The 21,301-nt window shown below is 53.2% G+C and overlaps 1 long non-coding RNA gene across 2 annotated transcripts in view; it reads right to left on the bottom strand.

Annotated features, from left to right (window-relative positions):
* The window catches only part of LOC140687180 (uncharacterized), a 41,311-nt gene that overhangs the window by 4,428 nt on the left and 15,582 nt on the right, over positions 1-21,301 (bottom strand). Inside the window, exon 3 of one of the 2 annotated variants that reach the window (XR_012061349.1) lies at positions 10,515-11,011. The exons of the other annotated variant lie outside the window; for it this stretch is intronic. This is a non-coding gene — a long non-coding RNA (uncharacterized lncRNA). Of the gene's footprint in view, positions 1-10,514; positions 11,012-21,301 lie in introns of those variants that run through there. 2 annotated transcript variants of the gene reach the window in all.

Below are 21,301 nucleotides of genomic sequence, written 5' to 3' on the forward strand. Positions count from 1 at the left end.
GACCACATTTTGAATATCCGGGACCAGACCAGCTGCACCAGCATCTGGGATGTGCTAGAAACGCAGACTCCCAGGCCCCTCCCCAGGCACCGCCACGGAATCTGCATCTTCCCTGATCCCGGGTGCTTGCCAGGCACATTTACCCCAGGGAGAAGCGCTGGTCTGAGGCGCTTCCTGCCTTGGCCTCGTGGTCTGGCCAGCTCATGGCGTAGGGGACGGGCGGCGGGTGTCAACACTTGCACAGCAAAGGGAGAATGACAATGAGTGGATGCTTCTCTAGTGCTCTGACCTTTCTCGGATCAAAAGCTGTGATTATGACGGTGATTCTGTGGTTCTGGCTGAGTTTGCCACACCTTTGATCATCCTGGAGCGCCCGGTGCCCTGGAGAGGGCAGTGCAGGACGGGAATTGAACCGGACTGAGCTGAGAAAACCCGCAGCAGCTCCTCCCTGACTTCTCACCAACGGTCTGGCTGTAACTGCCAGAACTGGCCTGGGGCTCTCCCAGGGAGCCTCCCCTGACCTCTGGCTTCCTGAATAAATGGGGCGTGTGAGTCAGCCCCGCACCCCGCCCTGCGCCATCCTCCAGCAGGACGGCTTGGACGGACGCTGGGGGGAGGTTCACTTTGATTGGCTGGAGCAGGAGAGCCTTCATTCAGTTACCCGACCGGCATGTATTGATGGATTCTGGTGTGATGTGCAGCCTGCTAAGTGCTGGGGACACAGACGCAGTGCAAAGGTAACAGTCGGCGATGAAGCATCACCCAAACACACGTAAACGATGAACAAGTGCCACCGACGGGGGCTGCCCGGTGCTCAGAACGGACAGAAGGGGTTTGACCTTGTCCAGGAGGAGAGATCTAAAGCAGAAATAAGGAGGGGACAGCTCTGCAGAGGGCGGGCAGAGAGCAAGCTGCGCGGCTTTCAAGTGGAAGTATAACTCTGCATGTCTGTGTGGACGACAGATTCCCTTAGATCCCCCTTCCCCTGGTGACAATCACCTCTAGAGCTTCCAGGACATCGAGTCACTGACCGTTGTCTGTAGGGATGGCCCCAAACCCCTGGGAAACGCCTGCCTTCAAAGCAGTCAGCACGTGCTCCGCGAGCAGGTGTCTCCTGTGCAGTGTGGCTCTGGGCCAGCCCGAGAAGCACCAGCCGGGCTCTTGTCTGCAAAGAGCCACTGATTTTACTGCAAAGATCAGAAATGACCAAGAAAAAGAAAAAGAGAACACTGCGGCATGGTTTACAGAATGTCAGACGAATGCCGGAGGGTGGGGGGCTGCTGTGGGGGTCCAGAGGAAAGGTGGGCGCTGGGGAAAGATGAAGTGGTCTGGGGGGGGGGCGGCGGCGGCAAGGCTGCCTTTGGAGCAGGAAGCCGCATCTCTCCAGCTCATCCCCCACCCTGGGACCCCAGGATGCGAGAGAAAGAAGCCCTCCAGAGCCCACCTGGCTGACACTGCCCGGCAACGCCCAGCTCCATTCTACTCGTTCATTCTACTCGCAGACCAAGGCATGTGCAGCATGAAATAGCATTGGGAGTCGCTGGCTAGATGGCTGGAAGTTCCTCCCCTTCATTCCTCCAGACAATCAAAGTCTTAGGGAGAGGCAGGCGTTTTAGGCACCTCACCGACACACTCTTCGGCCGGACGCGGGGGCTGGGCAGGGACTTCTCGCCGGGGTGCACCGGGGCTCGGCTGCCCACATCCGAATCCCAGCATCCTTCCGACGTGACCTGGTTGGGGACCCTTCTCCTGTTGGTGCCTCAGCTCACCACGTGGGGAGTCACAGGACCCATCCCGCAGGCTTGGGTGAGCATCCAGTGAATGAGCACATGTCAGATGCTTAGCACAGCATGTCGTAAGGGGTCAGTCAGCGTCACGATGTTGACGTCACCAGTGCCACTGACAGATCATGCAGGGTCCTGAACGGTTCACGCTTCAGACGGAGTGTCCAGGTCCAGGGGGAGGATCCCAGTCCCAAGAGGCAGACTGCTGTGAAGTCGGTGGCTGGCGGGGGTCAAGGGGCACGGTCTGGATGTGAGGACTGGCTGCCCCCAGCCCTTAGAGAAAGACTGAGGGGAGGCTGTACCCCACCACCCAGTCTGCCATCTGGGAAGACCGGGGAGGGGGTCCTGGAGAAGGAGCCCGCCTCGGTGGCTCATGTGCTGTGAAAACCGACATGGGAGTTATGAGACGCAGGTGCCCATTTATTATGGACGGAATGTTTGTGTCCTTCTAAAACTCACGTGTTGAAATCCTAACCCCAGTGCGGCTCTGTTTGGAGATGGGGCCTCTGAAGATGCCGTTAAGGTTAAACGAGGTCCTAAGGGTGGGGCCCTGACCCGCTGGTGTTAGTGTCCTTTTCAGAGTGCTCTCTGGTTTTCTCTCCCTGCTGTGTGAGGTCACGGTGAGAAGGTGGCCGTCTGCAAGCCAGGAAGAGCGTTCTCACCAGAAATGGGCTCCACCAGACTTGGTCTGGGGTTCCCAGCCTCCAGAACCTTGAGAAAATAAACGCCTGTTGTTCAAGCCACACGGTCTGCGACACCTGGCTCTGGCGCCCGCGGCACGCCCGTTCAGAGCATAGCTGCCGGCGTGGAAAAGGGTGTTTCTTCTCAGAGTCCTCTTGCCTGCCGGGCCTGAAAGGTCTGCACGGGTGGTTGCTGTTTAGCCCAGAGAGATGTGTTCTCATTCTCCTTTCCCCAGGTCTCTTTCACTTTGTAATTACAGGGTCCTGGGCTGATGTGTCCAGTTAAATTGTCCATACGTTTGCATCCATCTCCTAGGTGCCCAGCCTCTCGCAGAGTACTTGGCGCTAGTTTGTGCCTTGTGGCTACTTGTCCTCGTGGTGGTGGATCAGGACACCTGATGTACACAGTCGGTGCTTACTGAGCCCTCACCACTCTGCAAGGTTGCTGCCAGCCATTTTACAGATGAAGACCCAGACTGAGGGAGGGCTGGAGTGTCTGGTCTCAAAGGTACACACCTGGACAGGTGGGGCTGCAGCCGGGAACCCAGGCAGCATTGGCCACCCGGGCCCTGTGCCCCCCACTGACCCAAACTGCCTTCAGAGGATGGACTCGGTGTTAGACACGTGGTCTGCCAAGATGGCGGGCTTCCAGGCGGCTCTGTCCAAAGAGCGCTCACAGATGCAAAGGGTCTTGGCGCTGGAAAGGACTGCAGAGGAGGTCACTGCGCCCTTGCATCCAGGCCTGGATTCATGCTCAGGGAAGGCAGTCGCCTAGGGGTGGTTCCCACAGCCGCAGTGGTGGGAGTCCCCACCACAAAGGGTCTGCCAGCAGGGGTGTTTGATCGCTCAAGTTCTTCTTTATCCTGAGCCAATGCCTATTTCCCTGGGTTTGTTTTGCTTTATTTTTGAAAAAGATAAACAGGAAAGAGCCAAGGGGAGACCCATGAGATCTCAAGACCTTTCTCTGGCTTGACATCAACCATTAATGAAAACCTTGCACCTGGTCCTTCAGTCTTCTCTGCATCTGTCTCTCTTGACTGTCCTCCACCCGTATTTGTCTCGCCCGCCCGCACGGGCACCAGGAGGACCTCTGTCAAATGTCTGGCTGAAACCCAGGCACTCACTCTCTTCAGTCTCATCCTCTCGGGAGGGGGAAGGACATCTCTGTGGGCCCTAAGGACCACCTGCCTGTGCCCTCTTCTCCCACGGCTCACCAGGTGGCGGGGTTTTTGCCCAGCCCGCCGCCCAGTTCTACAGCTTCTGGAATCTGCCCCTCCTGACTTTTGTGCAAAGTGGGACATCCCTCCCCTCCAGGCACCTCCCCACCCCTTGGGGCTCTCTGAGGATGGGGACTGCATCTGTCACGGTCACTGTCCTGTTTGCTGCAATGCCCCCCGAGTCTGGCAAAGGGGGGAGGCTCAGTCGTGGTGCTGATCTGTGCTGAACTGAACGGGCTCCAATCCGCAGTCTCGTTCACGAGTTCTGTCGTGGCTGTTGAGCCTCCCGATCTCCCAGATCCCACCACCCGTCTCCTGCCGTCATTATTCTGAAGAAAGTCAACAACAACCCCCCCCCCCCAACAACAGCACAATCTCTCTTGTAATCAAGCCAGTTACACGTGCCCATTAAGGATGCTAAAAATAACCAAACAACATTCAGCCATGATTCAATGCGCGAGGTGATGACGGCCATTTTCTTCTCGAGTTTTTGACTCCGATTTCCAACTGCCTGTAGAATATTCCCATCGGATGTCTCTAAAACATCTCAAGCCCTGCCTGACCCCAGTCAGCCTCATCACTGTCCCCACTCACACTGCTCCTGAGTTCCCTAGGTTGGTAAACAGCATCCCCCTACACCAGATTTCCCAAGACAGAAACCCCGCGCTGTCTTCCTTTTGACCCTCACTATCCAGTTATTCATCGGACTTGCCCAGTCTAGCTCCCTGGAATGTGGTTTTACATCATTACCCCGGCTTCCCAGGTCTCTAAAGCAGCCTCTTATCGCTGTCCATCTGAATTATTGCAACCACATTCTTACAGGTCTCCTAACTTTTAACCTCTCCCACCAGGGCAATCTAATCTCTACATGACTGGTGAGATAAAATCATATTATCTCTCTGCTCAAAAGCCTTCAATGACCCTCCATTTTCCACCGAAAAATTCAGCGTGACATTCAAAGCTCGACATCCTTTGGTACAAATCTCTATCTTCATTCTCATCTTCTACTCAAACATCGCCTCCTCCAGGAAGCCTCCTTTGATCTTCAGGGTCAAAATTAATGCCCCCTTTCTCTGTTCTCCCACGGTGCTTTGGTCAGTTACCTTTAACAGGTCTTGCCAGTCATCTTACGGTTTGTCCCTTATCAGTCTTCCTCCCTGTCTAGACTAGGGGCTCACTGGTGCTCGGGACCGCTCCGTTTCTCCCTGTGTGACCTGAGGGAATCACAGTGGTTCAGGCTGATTTCAACACAGGATTCATCTGGGTACGGGCTGAACTCTGAACATTTTAAATTAATTTTTCTTTCTATACCTTTTAATTTAAAATTTACATATCTGACAATTAAAACACATCTCTTTTCCGAGTTTCCGTTTCCTCTGATCTCACCTGAGGAACCACCCGTCTCCTTCCCACTGGATATGGTTCAGTGGGGGTGGGGTGGGGTTTATAACCAGGAGTCTGTCCTCTCTAAGCCAAGTGGAGTCTATGATTCAAGCCAGACCCAACAAGATGTTTCTTCCTCCAGACACTGAACCTGGGACAAAAGAACCAAGAGGCTAAAAATGAGTGCCATTCTTCTGCACCCTCCTCAGTTCCTCCTGTGGGACCTTCTGTCTTAGGATGTGCCCAGATTAGGGTCCTACCCCTTGTGGGTTAGGTCACATTTAGATTTTTGAAAATTACGAGATAGAAATCTCAGGACTCCAGAAGGCTTTGCCAGCCCCTTATTCGCTGCCAAACACCATGCTAAGCCATGCTCAGATATACCCTCTAGGACATCCAGTTCTGCAGAGACAGGCTTTATCACCTAACTAAACGTCCTGGACCTCTGAGCTGGCAAGGCTCACCAGGTGCAGGTGTGGGCGCAAGCCATCACCTACAGCATACGGTTCAGCATGGTGGAGAAATCTTGCATGGTGGGAGAAATGTGGGCACATCTGTTCATAACTCTTGTTTTAATGGGGACACAGAGAGGGTAAGTTTTCCTCTGGGAATTTCTTAACAGCAAGCAAGCAAAATCTCCAGAGGGACTTTTGAAGATGAACTTAGAGACTTAGGTGTTCTCTCTCCTTGTTGCAACCTTCAGCTTGGCTTCCAGGAAGGGGTGTGGTTTGTGTTCAGATACCAGCGACTGTTTATTAACCCGGCTGCTCCCTGGAGAAAGAGAATCATCATGTGATGGTGATGAGGTCATCCATGACTTTGTGGAGATGGTTCTTGCTTCTTAACTCTTGAGCTGCCTTGTCCACTTCCAAGCCTGGTTTTCTGGATTCCTGTTGATCCTGTGAGCCCTGAATCGGTTAGGGGTGGGTTGCAGGCAGCAGGAAAAGAGTGGCTTCAGTATCAGAGATAGCCCAGGTCTGGTCTGTCGCTCCACAGAGTCACCAGTGTTCCAGACCCTTCCTCGTTGCTCCAGTCAGCCTCAACATGTGGCTTCCATCCTCAAAGCCACATGTGGTCACAACTGCTGCAGCAGTGCCAGCCATCGTGATGATGTTCCACATAGGAGAAACAGGAGGGGGAAGGGTTAAAAGAATATTGCCAGCATGGCTAACCATTTAAAAAATCTGCTAACCCAGTGGACTTCCATTTATATCTTATTGGCCATAACAATGACCATCCTTAGTTTTCAGGGAGGCTGAGAAGTGCAGTTTAACTGGACACATTCCTACCCTGAAAACCAGGGTTCTGCCAGGAAGGAAGAGGTGGAGAATGGACGCTGGGTGGGCACGTCTCGCTCTTTGGCGTCAACCTCCAACATCCTTCCTATGACTTCTTTTTGCTTAGATTAGTTTGAGTTACTTTCTGTGACTTTCAACCAAAGAAGACTCACACTGCAACTTACTATTTTTTTCCTGTCATAAAAACAATGAATTCAGATTTATTGTTGGAAAAAGGGAAAACACAGGTAATAAAAAAAGGAAAATCAAAATCACCTATAATACCACTACCCTGAGACAAATGTCATTAATAATATATTCATCCTAGTAAGTATTCTATGAACAAGTGGTTTTCTAGCTTAAAAAAAAAAAACAAACAAGAACCCCAAATCTTAAAGGGATGCCCAGTTCACAAAACAGGTAAAATGGAACTGCTCTTACTGAGGCTGGAGTGGGAGGCCTGGACCCCTCCCAGTGAGCCCCCCCACCAAGCTAAATTTTGGGCTTTGTTGGAAAACCGCCATCCGAAAGGACTGGCCGCTGGCCGCTGCGTGGCTACGTCCTCATCTGTGTAATCAGTCCCCAACTGCTGAGCACTTAGGTTGTTGCCAGTTTTCCATTGTTCTAGATAAACTCTATTATAGACAAACTCTCTGAACTTTTTCTTCCCTTTAGCCGGGTTTGCTGGATCTCACTTGTCGCCTTGGAGAAGACAACAGATAAGGGGAGAGACGCGTTAGTCTCTTCTCCTTTCTCTGCGCCTAGTGGCCTTAAGCAAGGAAGTCTGTCCCTTTCTTGTCTCTCAGTCCCATCTTAAAGAGCACCGACATCTTTTCCATGCACATCCCCCCCAACCCGAACGCAGCCTCCCACGACGGAGCTGACCCCCTCCCTTTCATTTGGTTTCATCCAGGGGTCTGTGTGAGGCTGACCTGCACCACTGTGGGGGTGACCACCCTGGCTATTTGTGGCTGGGTGGCCTTCAGACTGGTTAGCGCCCAGGCAGCACTGGCTGTTCAGTGTTTTTATCAAAACTAATCTATTTTAAACCTTTAATGAAAAGAATATGAAAACGAATATATGTATGTATTGCAAGATTGGAACATTGTGCTGTCCCCAGAAATGGTCACACTGTAACTGACTGTACTTTAATAAAAATAAATAAATTAATTAAAAAATAATCTATTTTAAGAAATACTTTTTATTTTGAAGTTATTCTGGATTCACAAGAAGCTTCAAAAAATATTCAGAGAGGTTCCGTGTCCCCTACGACCAGTTTCCCCAGTGGTAACACCCTGCACAGCCACAGTCCAGCAGCAGAACCAGGAAGCCTATCTGTACTACACGGCTTATTCAGATTTTGCCAGTTACGTATTTGTGTGTGTGTGTGCGTGCGCACGTGTGTAGTTTTATGTAATTTGTATCGCATGTGTAGGTCTGTGTCACAACCACCACAATCAAGCTATAAAACTGATCCATCATCACAAAAATCTCCTTCACGCCGCCCCTTTGTCGCCTCACCCCCCCTGCCCCCATGCCTAACCCCTGGAAACCGCTAATCTGTTTCCATCACTGTGATTTTGCCTTTTGAGGAATGTAACATAAATGAAAGCATATAATATGTAACCTTCCGAGACTGCCTCCCCTCCCCTACCTTATCGTAATTCCCTTGAGATTCATGAATGGTACTATGTATATCAGCAGCTTGTTACTTCTAATTGCTAAGCAGTACCCCCGTTGTGGATGGACACTTTCCTCCAAGGGGACTGGACTGTTTGCACTTTTTGGCCATTGGGAATAAAGTTGCTATGAACCAAGATTTTGGGGGGTAATTCTCTGAGTCAATGCCCCGAAGTGTAATTTCTGGGTTGTATAAGGGCATATTTAGTCCTGTGAGAAACTGTCATACAGCCTTCCAGAGTGACTGCACCATTTTACGTTCCCGCCAGCAGGGACACACACAACCCAGCTTCTCCACGGCCTCCTCAGGTTGGGGCGCTGTCACTATCTTTTAATTCTGGCCACCCTGGTCGGCACGCAGTCATTCTCCGCGGTGGTTTTAATTTTCATTTCTTCTGTGACCTGCGATGTCCAACTCTTTCCCTGTGTTTATCCGCCATCTCTATGTATTCTGCAGTGACATCTCTCTTTATGTCTTTCGCCCATTGTCTAATTAGATAGTTTTTTGCTATTGACTTCTGACAGTTTTTTTTATAGACTCTAAATATAAGCCCATTGGTAAATTAGTGATTTTCAACTGTTTTCTCTCACTTTGCAGCTTGTTTTTTCATCCTCTTAATAGGGTAATTTTTTTTTCTATTGAGACACAATTGACATACCATAAATTCACCCTTTTAAAGTGTATAATTCAGTAGTTTTTAGTATATTCACAAAGTTGTGTGACTGACATGTCTATTTAGTTCCAGAACATGTTGATCACCCCCAGAATAAACTCCAGACTCATCAGCAGTCGCTCTGCAGCCCCCCACCCCCGTCTCTGCAGGCTGCTTTCTGTGCCTGTGGATTGGCCTGAAGTGTGGGTAGCCCACTTCATGTACGTGGAGCCGCGCACCACGCACCTTGCTGTGTCTGGCTTCTCCGCACCTCCAGGTTCTCCCCATCGTGTAGCGTGGGTCAGTATTCCACTCCCTTCCACAGCTGGATGAAACCCCACTGTATAGATATACCACAGTTCATTTACCCATTGTTAGGAGTGGAACTGTGTCCTCCAAAAAAAGAGAATGTTGAAGCCTAACCCCCGACACCTCAGAATGTGACCTTATTTGGAAACAGAGTCGCTGCAGATGGAATCAGTTAAAATTAGGTCGTACTGGAGTCAGCCCTTAATCCGCGATGACCAACATCCTTATAAGATGCAGAGGGAAGAGGGCCACGTGACAACAGAGGCAGAGGCTGGAGCGGTGCAGCTCCAAGCCAGGAAATGCCAAGAACTGCCCGCAAAACCGGAAGCCGGAAGAGGCAGGGAGGATTCCCCTCCGGGTTTCAGAGGGAGCACCACCCTGCTGATACCTTGATTTCAGACTTCTGGCCCCAGAACCATGAGACAATACATTTCTATTGTTTTAAGTTACCTGGTTTGCAAATTACCGAAACCAAAATACCCATTCATCATTTGATGATCATCTGGATTGTTTCCACCTTGGGGCTCATGTGACTCAGGCGGCTACGAACGCTTCTGGGCAGGTTTCTGGGCGGACGTGTGCTTTCAGTTCTCTTGGGTTCACACTCGGAGTGGAGCTGCTGAGTCACAGCGTCACTCTCTGCTTAACATCTCGTGTGTGTGGAAAAATCTGAGTAACATCAAATCTACCATTTTCATCAGTTTAAAGTGTGCATTTCAGCGGCACTAAGTGACTCACAATGCTGGGCAACCATCGCCGCGGTCGAGTTTCAGAATTTCTTCATCGCCCCAAACTGAAACCCTGCACCCATGAAGCCCTCGCTCCCCACCCCACCCCACCCACCTCCAGCCCCTGGAAACTATTCATTTGCTTTCTGTCTCCATGGATCTGCTACTGTGGGTATTTCGTAGGAATGGAATCATGCCATGTGTGCCTGGCTTCTTTCACTCAGCATAGCGTTTTCAAGTTCAACTACATCCTAGCATGTATTAGTCATTGAAAGGAACAAATCTGACTCCATATTAGACCTGTTCCTTTGGCTCTAACCCTGGGCTCTGTTTCCTGGGCTGAGTCCTGCTGGCTCTGCACCTTTTGTAGAAGAATGTCACCTAGAGCCTGAAACAGACAGGACAGCCCATTCTCAAGGCTCCGACCTTTAAGGGTCTGACACTTTTCCTTCATATAGAGATAAAAAGTTGCAGAACATAGAATAACATGTGTCTTGTTGGACGTTTACAGGGACACCATGCCCTGACCCACGAGGATGGCTGCAAGAACAAAGGATTCCAACACCAGGAAGTTTGCAACAACCAGCCACACCCCCTCCACTTTTCAGTGGAGCCTGAATTCTGACTTGCAGAAGGTGGTTCTCTAGGACATTAGTCTGCCATCTTCTCAGTCTGATGGCTTTCTGAATAAAGTCATTATCCCTTGCCCCAACACCTCATCTCCTGACTTACTGGCCTGTCGTGCCGCGAGCAGAACAAGTTTGGACTCGGTAACACTCTTACGGAAGAACAGTATTCCGCTGTACGGTTAGACCTCATTTTGTTTATCTGTTCATCAACTGATGTACACTTGGACTGCTTCTGCCCTTCGGCTGCTGTGACTAATGTTGCTAGGAGCATTAGCGTACAAGTTTTCGAGCTCCTCTTTGCAGCTCTTTTGGGTGTACGCCCAGGAGTGCTGGGTCAGATGGCCGGGAAGAGGGCTCTCGCCAGAACTCGGTCACGCTGGCACCCAATCTGGGGCATCCAGCCTCCAGAGCTGGGAGAGCTACATCCCTGCTGCTTACGAGCTGCTCGGTCGACGGTGCTGTGTTAAGAGCAGCCTGAATGGACTAGGATGGTCGTTTTGCCTGTTTTTGACCTTGACCTCAACGAAGCCCACAGCATGTATTGCTCTGCCCAGCATGGCGTCTGTGGGAGCTGCGCGTGATGTTGGAATGGGGTTTGTTCGTTCTCACTGCTGTGTCGTTCTCCATCATACGTGGGATACCACATGCCGCAGGCTACTGGGAACCCGGACCTAAAACGGAGCAGGAGACAGATTCCAGCAACAAGTGTTGCCCAGCAAGACAGGCAGCTACCCATCCCCCCAGTTCTGAAATGGAGACACCCAGGAAGAACTAGGGGGTCAAAGTCTGGACTCAATGTCCCCCAGGTCCCCATTGGATGACCGTGTATGCTATCCGAGCTCCCCCACATTCCCACGATTCTTTTCACCAAGGAGTGCTTGGCTTCGAATGGTCTGCACTGGAGCGGCTCCGCCTGCCCCCACTGAGATCAAGAGGTGCCTGAGGTTTTCATCCCCCAGGTGGGTCCTTGGCCAAGGACTGACAGGTGTGAGGCTGTGACAGCCCAGCGGGCAAACCCTGGGGTGTGACCTGCATGCCAGAGTCCTGGGACTTTCCCCAGGGACCTGCTTGCCCTGGCTTCTCGGGGGGTTCCCTTGCGGATCTCTCTGAGACCACAAATCCTCATCTCAGGGAAGCAAGGATTCCTGGTCTCCAAGCCCGGTGAGTCAGCCCTCAGACTCGGCCCTTTCAAGGGAGCTGGTTTTCCTGGGAATCACGCACTGCCTGTGATTCCAGCGGGTCAGGAAGGAACCTCACACCTGGAGGCGGCGACGCAGGAACCTGGAAGTTTTCTGTTCCTCTCCTCCTCCGAAGCCCCTCCCTGCCCAATGCGCACGTGGGATTCTCTGCTGTGACAGTGTGTGCTGATCTCATGTGTGTACAGAAAAGGGCAGAAAGCACAAGTGTGTCCAGCTCGGTGGATCTTTCCAGAGACCCCACGCGGGTCAGGCACCAGAACCTTGCCAGCACCTCAGGAGAGTCCCCACGAGCCCTTTCTGTCATCACCCAGGTACCCCTAAGTGCTTCCCAGCTTCGGACACCAAGGCTTAGCTCTGCCGGCCGCTCACGTTTCACACGAATGAAATCCCACAAGGGTGCTCTGTACTGCGGCTGACTTCCTGTACTTCACACTCCTTTGGTGGGATCTGTCCACATGATGGTTCGTGGTTTGCTCATTGGCACTGCTGTCTAGTACTCACTGTGTGAATATAGTTTATTTAACCCTTCGATTACTGGTGGGCTTTGGACCTCTCCTGGTTTAGGCTGCTACAAATGGCCTGCCCATGGAGGTTCTGGAACGAGGTTCTGGGTGCACGTGTACACACGTGCTGTTGGGTACATACGAGTGGAATTGCTGGGTCTTGAGTATTTGTACCTCCAGCCTGATGAGGTACTGCCAGACAGGTCCCAGAAGTGGGGGAGTATGAATTCACGCCCCGTCCACAGCACGTAACGCCACCGACCCTCGGTGTTCGGAACTTCCGTTTTGCAACCCAGTCAGAACGGATGGGATTATTCTTCCCAATATTCTCCACCCTCAGGGCTGCGGTTGGCCCTTACACCCTCTTTGTGTGAATTAAAAGGAGGACACTCCTGCCTTAATACACTTTACCTCCATCTGTTAAAAATTTTGGGGATGGGCTGATTTTGTTAGAGTGTGACACGTTACTGCCCTCTGCTGGACATCTGCTGAAATTCACAGTACAAATTTTGGATGCCTGGGATAGAGACGCAGCTTCCGAGGTGGGGGTGCCCTTGGGCAGTGCACTACCTGGACAACAACACCTGGTGACCCCGGCTACTCTCCACTCCTGTTCACAAACACTGGAGGTGATGGCGAGGACTATGGAAGAAACTTAACGAAAGCTCACAAGATGGTGGCTCACAAGCTGAATTTGGTCTGTAGTTACTTTTCATTTGACCCATTGTGTAAAAAAAAAAAATTGAGCCAACATTTTAAAATTTGGGGGGTTTTATGTAAAAATCTGGAAAAATCTGAAGAATCAGAGAAACTAGAAAAATTGGGGCCCTCATCCCCAAATTATGACACAGAGGCTGGACGCCAAGATCACACTAAGTGGCAGAGGCAGCGGGGGGGCATCTGTGTGGGGTTTGAGCTCAGACCTTAATTACAGGGCTTGGGCCCTGGACGCGTCCGCTCTTCTGATCAGACACCATCTGACTTAGGAGCAGAACACCTTCCCTGGTGGCACCAGAGAACACCCAGGCTGGAAACCAGAGCTTTGTGATCGCTGCAGATGTGTTAGTGTGACGTCACTGCGCACGTAACGTCTTTCTCAGAAATATGGGTCTTTCTGATTGTGGGCTTTGAGACCTCGTGGGCTGAACACTGACGTGCCAACCCCTCTTCTCACAGGGGCCCCGGGGAGACCGGACGCTCCATGTAAGGTCACACGGCCCGCCGGGGGCAGACCGGCATTGGAAGCTTGGGCCCTGACTCACAGATCCCCTCCGCTCGGCTCGGTCTGAGCTTCCCAGTCCAGCAGGGGCACCGTGGGATCAAAAGGGCTGCATCCGCCCTCGCAGAGGGTGACCGTTTGGGAGAAATAGGAAAATGCTGGGCAGACACAGAGTGGGGGGTGCTGGGGTTTCCTCCCCGCCTTCTCCCCCTCTGGCCTTGCAGGGGCCCCCAGCTCCCACGCCTGCAGGTAAGGGGCCCTGAACCCCCTGACATTCTCCTGCTGCACTGTCATCTGTCCAGGTGAGACATCTGCCAGCTCAATCAAATAAAAGCTTCTCTTTGGCCATGAAAAGATGATTATTTGCTTTGGGTGGGAGTTGCCGTCCATGAGAATGAGAAGTTTCCCTCTGGGAAGAGGGGACGGAGATGCTGCTGGACCCGGCTGGTCCCCCAGGATTGGAAGGAAGGGGGCGGTTCTGTGTGCAAAATCCTTCCAGGAGCAGAAGTCAAAGCAGGTAGGCTGTGCTCATTCATTTATTTCCTCATTAAAAAACCCTTTGTTGATTACACCCCCTCATCTTATGTATGCGCCCAGCCCTTGGGGTCCAAAGTGCAGGCAGAAGTGGACACTTGCATGAGTGACCAAGTGCTGCTGGGACACAGATGTGGGAAAGGCCAACCTGGCTGGGGAGGCGGGTGTCAGAATGTTCTGGAAACCAGGTAACGTGCACTAGGGCTTAGAGAAGGGTTAGGCTTTATGGCAGAGGAACAGCATGTGCAAAGGCCCTGAGGCTGGAAAGTGCAAGAAGCATGGGGGCAGAAAGGATCACCTGGGATGGCTAGAAACTGGGACGCTGGGGCAGAACAGGGGGCTGAAATAGGCTGCAAAGAACACCTTGAGGTGGCAGGGGAGGCACTCTTATTGCTCTTTTCCTCATGTTTCCCATAGAAAGGAGGGCTATTTGTCTCCAGGAGGGAAAAACACTTCAGAGCGGGATGCTCTCTGCCCACCTTGCAGAAGGAGGGAGGCCCTTCTGATTGGTAGGTTGGGCTGAAATGAGTGATTTGCCGCCCTGGGATGTGAAAGCAGATTATTTGGAGCTTGCACCTGCTGACACACACCGCGTCCTCGCTCTCAGCTGCACAGAATGTGTGACTTCTTCCCCAGTGGCTGTCTTCCACCTCCAGACAAACCTCTGACTGTGTCAAAGTCGTCTCAGGAACTGCATCATTTCATCTGCCTGCTGAATATTCCAGAAGCTTCAGGGAAGCAACTGTGTGCTGTGGATTGCGGGGAAGAGGTCGGCATTTCCAACGGTCCTTTTGTGTCATGGGATGAATTGTGTCTCCCCTCCAAATTTATGTTTTGAAGTCCTAAGCCCCCAGGGTCTCAGAATGCGATTGCGTGTGAAGACCAGACCCTCAAAGAGGTGAGTTAAAAGGAGGTCACTGGGGTGGCCCCAGGCCAGTCTGACTGGTGTCCTTATAAGAAGAGATTAGGACGCAGACACAGAGGGAGGACCATGTGAGGACACAGGGAGACGGCGCAGTCTACAAGCCACGGAGGGGGGCCTCAGAAGGAACCAGCCCAGCTGGCACCCCGATTTGGAGCTTCCAGCCTCCAAAATTGGGAACGTAAATTTCTGCTGTTTAAGCTGCCCAGACCGCAGCACTTGTCACAGCAGCCTTGCAGACTCACACCCGCTGGGGCGAGCAGGAAGGGAGGCGTTACGACAGAGCTGCTAAGACCCTGGGCTCAGGGGACAGAGAGAGCTGGGGTCCAGCCCCGTAAGCGATGCTCAGTGGCTGCGTGCGGGTCCCTGGGCCGAGCACTCAGTTCCCCAGTCTCAGCGTCCTCGGCTGTGAGTAGGGGGGAGGTGAGGACCAGACGAGACGATGTGTCCAGCGGGGTCCACTGTACTACCTGGGACTCAATAAGTATCAGCCCAATGCATCCTGTCCGGCCTCCGCCTGACGTGATCTGTAAGGACTGTATCTGCAAAAAAGCACTTGCAAACAGAGGGTGGCAAACACTCGAGGGCTTTGTTCGCTATTTTTAGTAAGAGTGAAAATGCTCTGGGACAGGTTCTTCACACATATTTCCCTGGAATCCTTTTTAACAGCTACGAGGTTTGGGGTTGCAAGTTATAGAAACTCTGCTCACTTAAACAGGAAAGGAGTTGCTCAGGGGGCTGGCGTCCTCTCACAGTCCGAGAGCCAGGCTCAGAACAGGGCAGGAAGCAGGCAGCAGGGACTTACCCTGCAGCCTTATCCCGGGAGCAGCTGGTGGGAGCAATGAGCGCGGATGCTCTTTCCTTCCTCGGCAGAATCCCAGGAGACAGTCTGATTGGCTGGATTTGGGTCACATGACCATGCTCGGTCCTGACGGTGGGGATGGGACCCACTGACTGACAGTGGCATTAAAACCACACAGCTGGGGAGAGGTGATGCTTCTAAAGGAAGCTAGCTGCTGCAGGGGTGTTGGACAGGCAAAAAGTAATGGACGCTCACGGAGCAGAAGCTATTGGTGTCCTCCCAAACGCCATCGGCATCGCCATCTCCGGCCCCATGGTTCTCCGTGAGAGGACTTTCTCTGGCTGCGTAGCCAGCGTTTTGGGCAAACCGGAAATCCTCGGGGGTGGATGCACCTCCCTCGCCAGCAGCCCTGAGACAATGACAGGCGGCACCCAGAGGACAAATACCTGGGCTCCCTGGCCCCTCGGCTGCGGGAGCGCTGCTGGCGTGGCAAGGCTTCCCTCCTCCTCTGACTCGGGTTCTGTCTGTCCCCCCTCCTGGAGGTCCCGGGCCCACACAGGTAACCTGCTCGTTAGCCGTCTCCGTGGTTCTGTGGCTGCCCGCTCCCGCGTAGCCACCACACCCCATGCTTCAGGCCTCACAACAAGAGCACTTTATTATTTCTCACGGCTCTGCGGGCTGACTGGCCAGTCTCTGCTGGTCCGGCTGGGACCCCTCATGTGGGCTCTCAGTTGACCACGTGGGCACCGGAACGTCCGAGGTGTCCGGCCCGGGCCAGCGGGAGGGCTGTGCTCAGCGGGCCTGCTGGCCTCAGGGCCGGCTGCCCGCGGCCTCCCCGTGGGCCTGCCCCGCCGCGTGGCCGGCCCTCACGCGGGGCAGCTGCCGTCTTCCCGGGGGCAGGGGTGGAGCCTCCCGAGTCTTCTCCGCACTCAGGCTCAGGACTGGCGCAGTTTCCACGGCACCCTGTTGGTTACACACAGTGACACTGGGGAGTCCAAAGACTCGGAAGGACCTCTGCCAACCGCACGGAGGGCCCGCGCTAACGATTTACGCAGAGAAAAGGCGGTGGAAGGAGAGGGTTCTGTGGTCCAAATCCCAGCTCGTTCACTCACTCCCAGAGTGGCCCTGGACCTGCCTCTTCCTGCATCCAGCACGATGGCACGTGCGAGGCGCCATCGCAGGTGGGGACTCATGGAGCCGGCTAGGCTGGCTGTCAGTGTCACCACGATGGGTCACAGGAGGCCGGGTCTGCGGCAAAGCCCTCGACAGGCCCTAGCAGCGGTGTGTGTGGTCGGTCCCGGCACGCCCCGTGCTGTTAGGAAGGTCGACGCTGCCTGGTGTGGACTCTGTGTGCTGGGACGAGGTGGATTCTGCGGGAGAGCACTTTCAGAACGGAGGGACATTTGGGACGGTCCAGCGAACCCCAAGTCCCGGGCCTGCTGAGAGAAAGGCTCTCTGGGACGGTGGCTGGGGGAACGATGCCGGGAGGTGCTTGGAAGGGTGGGTCTTGGCTTGAGACCCGCCCCTGGGTGGGGTACCGCGTGCTGGCCAAGTCACAGTCAGGGGATCTAGCCAAGGCAGCCTAACCCCGCATTTCTCTCCAGGTAAGCACTGTGTGCTGGTAACATTTCCATTTTGGGTCGTTTTCCATTCCAGCTCCCAGTAAGAGTCCCTTGTGTTAGGTGGGACGGGCCGATTTTGCGATCTGCGTCGGAAAGAGAGATGCCCGGTCTTGGGCCTCACCTGGAGGTTGAGCCGGGGCTGCGAGCAGTGTCCCAGGCTTGCAGGGGGCAGAGGAGGGGGCAGTGGCGTGACGGCGCCACCCCTTCCTTGGGATACGGTGCTCTGAGCTGAGCTCTGGCCAACATTCAGTGCCGTCTTCTGTGACCAGCACACTGTGTATCGTTTGGTGACTATATTTTTCTCCACCTGCAAAATCTCTTTTCCTTCCCGAACTACCTCACGGGGATAGAAAATGCCTGCAAAGTACTTTTTGTTTGTCAGACAGAAAGAGAAAAAAAAAGGCAGTCCCGAAATAGAAGAGATCATTAATACTGCACGGTTGTAAAAATGGCGATCAGGGAATTGGGAACTGAGGCGTTATGGGACAGCCGCGGTAGCGAGTATTTTAGAAATAAAACATACACGATAAAAGAATTATCAGAGCAGGCTAATTATAGGACTGAGACTATTAAGGGAAGTGAGGAAATCTATGCTGAGGGGAAACGGGGAGAAAATTGGCGAGCGGAGCAGGTGGGAAACAGAGCGGGAGGGAAGTTATCTGTGCCCGCTGGCCCTCACGTGAGCGGCTTACATAAAGCACGAAGAGCAGGCGGTAGAGGAGCCGTCTGAAGAGGAAAGTGGTCGCTGCTGAGTAAGAATGACGCATTTTGTATTTTGTTATATTGAAGTCTGTTCCATCGAGGCCTGACTGCCATCTCATGAAATTCACCCCTTCCAGTGTGCGGGTCTGTGGATTTGGGCAAACACGTGCAGCCGTGGAAACTCTCACGATGGGGACCTAGAGCACCCCTACATTTCCAAAAGCCCTGTCTCCACCTCCTCCTTCCCACCCACTTCTCAGTCTTCCACCATCTGTCTTAACAGCGCCATCAGACCCCTGGAAATGCTCTGTTCAAAGCCTGGAATAACTTCTCGGTGACCAAACCCAGGGGATGTATCAGAGACGTTTCTGGGAAGTGTATCCAATGGGGTGGGCTGCAGAAGAAGGTGGGCTGGACGCACAGGTGCAGGTGGGGAGTGGAGGAGAAATGGGGGAGTGTAAACTCGAAGGTCTTAGTCATCTTGGGGTGAGAGGCAGGGCTCCCTCATCGGGGGAGGAGTTTGGGGGACATCGGATGAGGACCTGGAGGGGAGCAGCGGGACTCGGGAAGGACCGGGGGAAGGAGAGGGAGGGCGCTGCTGGAGACCAGAGCTTGTTTCCGGGTTCTGTTCACTACCTGGGGGGGTTTGTCATCACAGAGGAGGAGACGGAGAGGAAGAGGAGGGCGGGCGGCTGCAGGGAGAGGAAAAGGTGCCAAGTCGGCTTTGCCCACGTGGACTCCCTGCCCTCAGGGGCTCTCTACGTGTGGTGGGGAAGTGCAGAGATGGGACTCCGATTTTCAGAAGTGCCGTCAAGGGCCTCTTTCTTCTGCTGCTAAGTCCACCTTGAGCCAACAGTCCAGCTTGCCGTTCCCTCTGCACCTGTCTCGTGCCACCTGGGGATGAGCAGACATGTGCACCTGGCTCTGACCAGGAGACCTCCAGCGCTTTGTTTCCATCTCTGAGCATGATGTGACACTCCGGGACGACTCACATGACGAGGCTGAGTGCCAGAAGCCAGCCTCATGCCTTCAGGTTCTGAAGCTCCGGCTTATCCTTCGTTTTTGGAACTGTCAGGAGAACTCTCGCATCTGGATGATCTGTTTTTCTTGCACAGTTTTGGAAAGGGAAAAAAAACCCCGCCTGGCACCTGGTGTTAGCTCTGAGTCTGCTAGGAGAATGGACTGAGAGATACGGTGTAAATGAGTGAGGCTGAAGCAGACCTCAGATGAACAAGAAACCCGAAAGGCCCCTGGAGTCCTGGAGGGACCTGGGTGAGAGACGAGGGTGCTGTCTTGACCATAAAGCTTGAGCGTGTTTGGAGGTGCTGACTTTACGGGGAACCAGGAGGCTTATGAGCCGCAACACTGAACGGGAAGCAGCCTCAGATCTGGACGCTGTCCTACGGAGGCGCATCTGGCGCCCAAACAACACAAGGCTGGCCTGCGGGGGAGCCACGAGGGTCTGGGAGAGGCTGGCAGGTGTTGACCTGCCCTTGAAGAAGGAGAAACTGGGGCAGTGAGACTGCCCGTGGACAACAGTGTATCACACTCATGGGGTGGGGCAGAGCAGAGAAAACCGGTCCCCAGAAGGGCGCCGAGAGCTTCCGGACAGCAGGACAGGAGGTCACCTGCTGTGTCCCATCTCCACGGTGATGCTGCCGCGTGACACCGTGTTGGGTGTGCACCCAGCCTCGGAGGAGACGGGGGCACCTTCCGGAAGCTTCACCGTGACCCGCTGGTGAGGTGATTTACAGAAGCACCTTCATACGCAGACACATGCAATTAGATCACGGACTAGAATGAATAGTTTCCACTCATGTTAAATAGAAAGCTCTAGGTTTTATTTCCTATTGTGTGGCTTCTCTGGACCAGGCCCCACCTCTTCCGGGGGTTTGCCCTTACCCTCTGCCCTTCGGGTACTTTTATGAAGATGTTTGAGATAAAGGGCAATTTTTTTCTCAAGAAAAGTTGTGTCCATCTTTAGTAGAGGCAGAGGAGAGAGGTCCCAGAAGGTGCAGGTGCTCAGCCTTGATCCCTTAGGGTCCCAGAGACAGGTTCGTTGGGTCCCTCTCTGGACTTGGTGCTCCTGGCATCTGACAGCTCATGCACGTGCGCCCTTCTGCAGAGGGTGACCTTGGGGCTCCTGGAACTGCTCCCCCCTGCTTAGCTGGGCTCCTTCCCCATCTCTGTCCGCCCGCCCTCCCTCCCTGGCTAGCTTCTCCTGGAAGAAAGTCATTAACGTGCCTTCCTGCCTGACGGAGAGCTTCACCAGTCCCTCCTCATGCCCCTGGCCGCAGGATATTGGTACTTCCCTGCGCCCGGCTTTGGCCTTTGCTTCTTTCTGCCTTACACTCCCCTCCTTGGTGATCTTGGCTATGCACGGAGCAGACTCTGTCCACCTGGAGTTTTACCCAGTGCAGCTCCCAGAGCACCCCCTCATCGGTACCCAGGCTCCCCTCCCGACATCTTCGCACCTGTCCCCCACTGACCTGGACCCAGGGCTGCTCCTGCGTCACTGTCACACCTGTACCACTCATCTCCAGGGGTGCTGTCACCACCGCGCACCCTCTTCTTCCAGGCAGATTTTGTGTCCTTGACCCCTTCCTCAGTAATTGGATGCTCCCCGACCCCCCTCAGCAGAGAGAGTTCACCAGGTGGCCAGGGGGCCCGGCGGGTCAAAAATTCAAGGTCAAGGTCGAGTTGTCCCTTTGAGCCTCCCTCCAACCAGGTCGACCCAACGGAGCCAGACCGACACACCCAACAAAGCAGCTCCGTGCAAACCGGGCTCAGTGGCCGCCTGGCCTTCCGTGCCTGCGTGTGCCTGGGAGGGTACGTAGGCTCTGTTCTAACAAAATGCTTCGCATAGCCAAGTGATCTAATCCAGAACGGCTTCTGGTTCAGTTTAAAACAGAATGTCTGGTTTATCTCCATTTCCAAATACTAAGCTAAAAGGTAGGTCCCCAGATTCAGCAGTGCTGTGTTACTGGTCCACGACACGGGCAGATTCACCCCGCACAGCCCCCCTCACACAGGGGGCCTCTCCCTCCGCTTACAGACAGCTTGGACTCGACGCAAAAAACCCGCAAACAAAGCAAAACAACAAAAAATAAACAACCCACAGAAAACACAAAGATTAGACATCTCTCACGCATCCTGTTACCCGAGGATAACGTCTCAGATTTTGATAACGAGCTCAGGGCTTTAAAAATCTGCAGACACCCACACAGACACACATACGTTGCTCATACTTACAGGCTGTCAGTGGTTTATGGATAATTATAAAATCATATGTCTGTATAAAACTACAAAATGCGCATATTTACAAAACCAGTGGTGTGTTCCTCAGCATGTTCTGAGGTTTCTTTTTCTCTCTGCAATCTATTATGAATCTTTTTTGCACAATAAATATTCTTCCTCAAGATGTTATTTTTGGCTGAATCTACTGTATGCATTGTCTT

This window comes from Vicugna pacos, chromosome 18, assembly GCF_048564905.1.
Source record: "Vicugna pacos chromosome 18, VicPac4, whole genome shotgun sequence".
Taxonomy (NCBI): domain Eukaryota; kingdom Metazoa; phylum Chordata; class Mammalia; order Artiodactyla; family Camelidae; genus Vicugna; species Vicugna pacos.